This window comes from Chelonoidis abingdonii, chromosome 13 (assembly GCF_003597395.2).
Source record: "Chelonoidis abingdonii isolate Lonesome George chromosome 13, CheloAbing_2.0, whole genome shotgun sequence".
Lineage (NCBI taxonomy): Eukaryota > Metazoa > Chordata > Testudines > Testudinidae > Chelonoidis > Chelonoidis abingdonii.
Genome location: NC_133781.1, coordinates 18,693,728 through 18,699,883, shown reverse-complemented (window position 1 = coordinate 18,699,883; position 6,156 = coordinate 18,693,728).

Sequence of the window (6,156 nt, the reverse complement as noted above, 5' to 3'; positions counted from 1 at the left end):
CCCAACCCCCTCGAACTTCAGAGCATTCCAAATCCAGATCCGGACTGGAATTTGACATCCTGAGCCAAGCTCCATTCCAGCTTTCGAGTGTGACTCAATGGGAGTACTCACAGCGCGCTAAGCGCTCCACCCCACGGAGCTCACAGACCAAGAGACAAACAGGCGGAGGTTAGGGGGGAGGGTTAGAATCCATCAGCAGTTGTCAAGGGGCGTCTTGTCCACATCCTGGCAAAATAAAGTTAAATTCAGCTAAATTAAGGAGGCTCTTAGCTTTGGCTAGGCTGTAGGTCAGTACTCCAGAGGGACCCTGCTGCAGAACAGGTAAGGTCCTTGTAGATGCACCTAGCAAGAGCATTCCCTGCACAAGGGCAATGTGGAAGAAGCCACAGGGACATGGGGAGGTGAGCTCTACCATTGAGGGGCATGAATACAGCATAGTCCGGCTCCCACTGTCAAGATTACAACTGGGATTTACCAGTTCATCAGCCATTTTCCATCTCAATGGGCTGGAACTGGCATGGTGACAAAAGGAGCAAATACATTGTTTTAATTACTCCTATCCTTTGCCCATGGACAACTCATGGACAAGCAGGCTGGGTTACCCAACCAGGGAGAGGAACCTTGGTCATCCATAGGTCTGTGTTCACGTCTTCCAGTCACACACAAACCCTAGGCCCTATGGCTTTAATTCTGCAGAGGTTAAGATGGTTTTAAATTCCACTGTGGCTGCCAATTTATTCCAGCAGCGGGAGCTGTTGCCTTATTTGTAAATCTAGCATGCTCTTTGCCGTAGAAAGAAGCTGACACAATCTTGTAGTTGCATGAAAAGACCAGTTGGTGGGACTCAGTATTCATTGTCTGTCAGCTGGGAACTTGAAAACTCAGTGCATCTAATTTCAGTGCATTTGTCCTGGACTTTAGTCCAGAGGTTCTACAAAGGGCCAGGTTTAACTGCTGTGTATATTCAGAGAACTAATAATGCTTTCAGTAATAAAGGAATAAATCCTTAGAGTTCCCTTCACCCTCAAGCACATTACAACTATTCAGTGATTAAAGGATTTCAACACCCTGTGGCCACAGGGGATTTTTAGTATCATCCCCATTTTACGGCTGGACAACAAAGGCTGAGAGTACGTTTACACTGCCAAAACAACGAGTTAAAACTTGTCTTAGCAGCTCACGTTCAACTGCAGGCTCTAGTATATGCTTGTACTTGAGCTGCTAACCCAAGTCTCTCGATCTTTGCTGCTGTTTTAACCCGAGCTAGATAACCCGAGGTAGGAACGCGGCATTTTTTGCATTGTAGACAAACCCTAAAAGAGATTCAGTGACTTGTCCAAGGTGACAAAGTGAGTCATTGGCACAACAAGGACCTAACCCCTGCAGTCCTGATTCCATTGCCTCTCCCCTAAGCACTCAATCAAGCTCCCTCTTTATAGGCTCCTAATTTGGAGCTCTCTGGGAGTCACAGCTGTGTTTGTAGCTGATAGGCAGGCTCAGGCTGTTGCTCTGGGGTAAAATGAACAAGCTGATCTCATCAGGGCCATAGACATGTGTAGACAGAAATATGCACAGGCATCTGTGGAGACACTCAGCAACCAGGAATGAGAGAGAGACACTAGACCCAAGACCAGGAGCAGGAAGTGTTCCCAGAGCCATGGAGAGGGGACAAGGGGTATCAAAGAGCCCCAAAAGGTTCTATAATGGGATCTGCTGGAGCTCAAAGCTGGGACAGAGAAGCAACGTTACAGCTGGGTTTTTTACTAGTCTCTGGAATAAAATTCAAGCCCTGGCACTGATGGTGTTAGCTTGAGATTCTGCCCTCTTGTGTGAACCTTTTCAGCCTCACTTCTTGGGAAGCAAAAGAAGCCCAAATTCCCATACAAGCGTGACCTATTGATACAGCCAAGCATTCGAATCAGTGTCAAGGACATCACTGTACAGAGGGTGTGTTCCTTAAAAAATGTGTAATTATCAGGCAGTTTAAGGGGAAGGAAGTTCATGGTCTCAAATAAACAGTAAACAACGTGGTCCTTGAACAGGTAGGAATCCCATACAATGAAGAGAGAATGGATACCTGCAGAGGTCGGAGGTTTTACATATATACATTTAATAAACAGAAAGGTACCTGGTGCAGGAATGTCCTGGTGCGAGGGAATGTGTAGAATGGAAGTGATGTGGCGGGGGGGCATTTTTCACATCTTCACATACTGGGCCCACCTCACTCTAGGTTGGAGATGGACTCCAGCCTCACCATTCGCAGCTCAAGCAGCTCAGAGTTTGGATCCAGGGCTTTTCCTCTAGTCCTTTATAAAGGGAGGGGCTGGTTGAACCTATCCCATCTGTGGAGTCATTTATAACAGGCCCACTGCTCCCTGGTTTGAATGAATTCTGGAGCAGGGTTTCAAACACTGCCCTGAGCTTGTGGGCTGTTTGCATCTGGGGCTCGGATTGGGGCCCAGGCTATTTTAGTTCATATACTTTCAAGTTTTGCCCAGGATGGACCTGAATCATCTACCCAGCCACCTTCAAACAGGGGTCAGGGCCTGGGTTGAGACTATTCTTCCGACTCAGCCTTGTTTGTCTTCTCTGGATCCTCTCACTTCGGGGCAGGGGCCATAGTCAAGGTGGATTGCTCGGGGTGGCCGTTACCAAGGGCCTGTTGTGCTCTCCCTCTTGCCATGCTCCAAAGCCCACCCGAGTCAATGCAAGTCTTTCCACTGATTTCAACGGGCCTTATCTCAGGGCCCATGTGAGCCGGGCTGGTCAGGGTGAGTAGCACACGTACTACTGCTTCCTCACTAGAGCCCCAGCTCAGCAGGGGCCATGCCCATTCAGCAAAGCTCTTATGCACAGGCTTAACTTTACGCGCACGCGTTTAAATCCTGTTGAAATCATCCAGACTTCAATACATCCCTGAAGTTAAGCTTGTGCTTCAGTGCTTTGCTGAACAAGGCTGGATGGCCAAATGGCAGCCTACCAGGTACATTCTGCTACAGGTTGTTCTCCACCAGCTCCCCGTGGCTTCAGTGGAAAGTGTGGATGCAGGGCCCAACCCCATTGTCACATCTTTCCCCACGTACATGGAGGACTTGAGTCCAACCCCCGCCCCCCAAAAAACCCTCCCTCTAGTACAACGCTCTGTGATTGACATGCTATGTCCCAGGAGACAAAACATTAACCAACACAGTCAGGGCTGGCTCCAGCTTTTTTGCTGCCCCAAGCAGGGAAGAAAGAAGAAAAAAAAGATAAAGCCGTGATCGGCGGCACTTCGGCAGCAGCTCTACCACGCCACTTCATTCTTCGGCAGCTGGTCCTTCGCTCCGATAGGGACTGAGGGACCCACCACCGAACTGCCACCGAAGACCCGGACGTGCCGCCCCTTTCCACTGGCCGCCCCAAGCACTTGCTTCCTGTGCTGGGGGCTGGAGTCGGCCCTGAACACAACACTCACTGGACACTATACTTTGCAGATAGCATGGCTGGGTTTCTACCCTCATCTTTGTCCCAGAGTGACACACGCAGCACCAGGAGCGGGCAGTGACAGCAGGTGCAGCTGGGAGGTTAGGAACAGCTATGGGAGAGCAGGAGTGACCCAATCCCAGCTGCTCCAAACAGCTCCCTCCAGGCAGTCACCTAATGTCACATGTCAAACAGGTAATCCAGGTTGCTCCAGGAAAACCATGAATCAGGAGCACTACCAAATGGCAGGGATTGCATTTCTTATGTGAACTATACAGGGGTTACACGTGCTTTCCAGCAGGAGCCAGAGGGCCATGGGCTTTCAAGCAACTAAAAAGGACCTGGCTGATAGAGTGGGGCATGGAGTGAGTTTACTGCCCCAGGAATGTTTTTGAGATATTGAAAATATTTCCTGTCCCTAATCGGGATGAAAAGGAAAAATCTGGAAAATTTTCATGAACCAAAGAAAAGCTGGTTCAGGTCAATCAATATGTTTCATTTCAATTCTGACTGTTTAAAAAAAATATTTTTTATTTAGATTAGTTTGTTTCTAAACGAGACAGTTTTTCAATTAAAAAAAACAGAATTGCTCATTTTGAAAAGGTCAAAATGTTTGGAAACTATTTTTTTCCAAAAATTTTCTCTAGTTGAAAAACAAAACTTGAAATGGACCCTTTCCCACCAGCGGTTTCGGGTTTGGATGAATCAGCATTTTCAGATAAAACCATTTCATTGGAAAATGCCTGACTAGCTCCACTTGCTAACACTTGCATGAGGGGTATTACTGCAAACACTGGCTGTATGGATCAGAACCAAAACCTCACAGCAGAGCATCCCTGAACTTGGGGGAAATGTGGATCTGAACCTGGAGGCTTAGGTCCATGACAAAATGGATATTAAAATGTTTTAGTTACTAAGCCCAACCCATGAGGGAGTCATCTGATAGCTACTGCCTCAAACTCTTCTTCAGTTGATCATGGTGTTCCCACACACCAGCCATTCTTGGGTCATTTCCCATCATCCTCTTGTATGAGAATGGACTCCACAAACCCAACCCAAACCTGGGTTATGGGAAACTAGAAAGCAAACCCTCTCTGAATGGTCTTGATCTGTGCAGGTTTATGTTTCGCCTCACTTAAGCATCCAGCATTTCTTTGCAAATGCTCCAGGAAGAGCTAAATGGAGCTTCATCCCTCTCTCCTACTGCCAGAATGGTTCTTGGCTGTTATGCCTTAGTGAGTCACAATATCCAAAAGACTCAAGGTGCCAGAGCACACTGCTGAGTCTCAGATCAGCCTGAGGGGAGTTAGGGGAGAATCTGAGTTCTGTTTGCAGGTGATGGGCTTACTGTGCAGCTAGTCACTAAAGCCCTGTATAATTCATAGAAGATGAGGGAGGTCATGGTACGAATATGGCTAATAAATTGCCACTGGAAGACCCCTTTTTACTGGTGGTCCCACCCCTGCATATACCTCCTTTTCTGGAAGTTCCCAAGGATGGAGCTCCCTGAATCCATTAAGAATACCAGAGCCACAAACCCAAAGAAACAGGCAGATCACACAGGCCTTGCAGCACAAGCATGACAAAAGAATTGGGAGGGGTTTTCCCTTTGGAATATGTGGGACATTTTGGCCACTCATTTCAATCCTGCTGTAATCAATTCCTGGAAATATCACATGCACGGAAGTGACACTTGCAGGCACATCCACAGACAGCAGAGCAACAGGTAAGTCAGAATAGGGTAGTATCCCTTTAAATAATTTGTGAGCCTTCACCGCATTCTGTGTTTTAGAGCCCACTAGAAACTAACCAGAGCTGCGGTGTCTCTAGGCGACATTTCTGTAGGAAATCCACCATAAGGCACAAGGCACTTGCTTAAATGTCTGGATAAATCTTTCCACTGATCTGTTAGTGGCAGGATGGTAAGGAGCTGTGGTGACATGTTTGACACCAGTTCTTTGGTATCAATTGACATTCTATGGTGCTCACAAATTATTTAAAGGGATACTACCCTATTCCTACACACCCATGTTTCATCACCCTCTGGGTTATTAAGGGTGAAGAATTCTCGTGTCTCCCTCAGGAGCATAGTGTTTGGAAGCAAGTTCATTTGTCCAAAAGAAACTGGATGCACCAGCTGTAGCACAGTTCAGGAGTATTCAGGTGATGGGATTTGGTTAAGCCCAATACAAAGACAGTGATGGGAATTCAGAGCTGGACTGGGATTTTGAGCTCCCAAATTTCAGGGGTGCCCGGAATCAGGTTTGTGGTTTGGATCCATCTCTATTAAAAATAATAATTTGCTTTGCACTTCTGGATTGTTTTCCATACAAGGATCTCAGTGCACTTTACAGACATTAATTACTTAAGCATCACAGCACCCCTCCAAGTTAGGACAGGATTATTGTCTCCAGAGAGCATTCTCTCCATTTTACAGAATGGGAAACTGAGACACAGAGCGGTAAAGACCAATGTGTTCAAAAGTGCCATTGATTTGGGGTGCCTTCGTTTCTGGATGTCCCATTTGAGACATCTAGGGCCTGATTTTCACAGGAGCTGAACCTCCCAAGTTTATGTGAAATCAGAGCTGTGGGGTTGTGAGACTCAGACCCATGAGGTCTCAAGTTGGGAACCCAAAACCTGAGGCACCAAAAACCAGCAATCGCTTTTGAAATGGTGGCTCAAATGACTTCT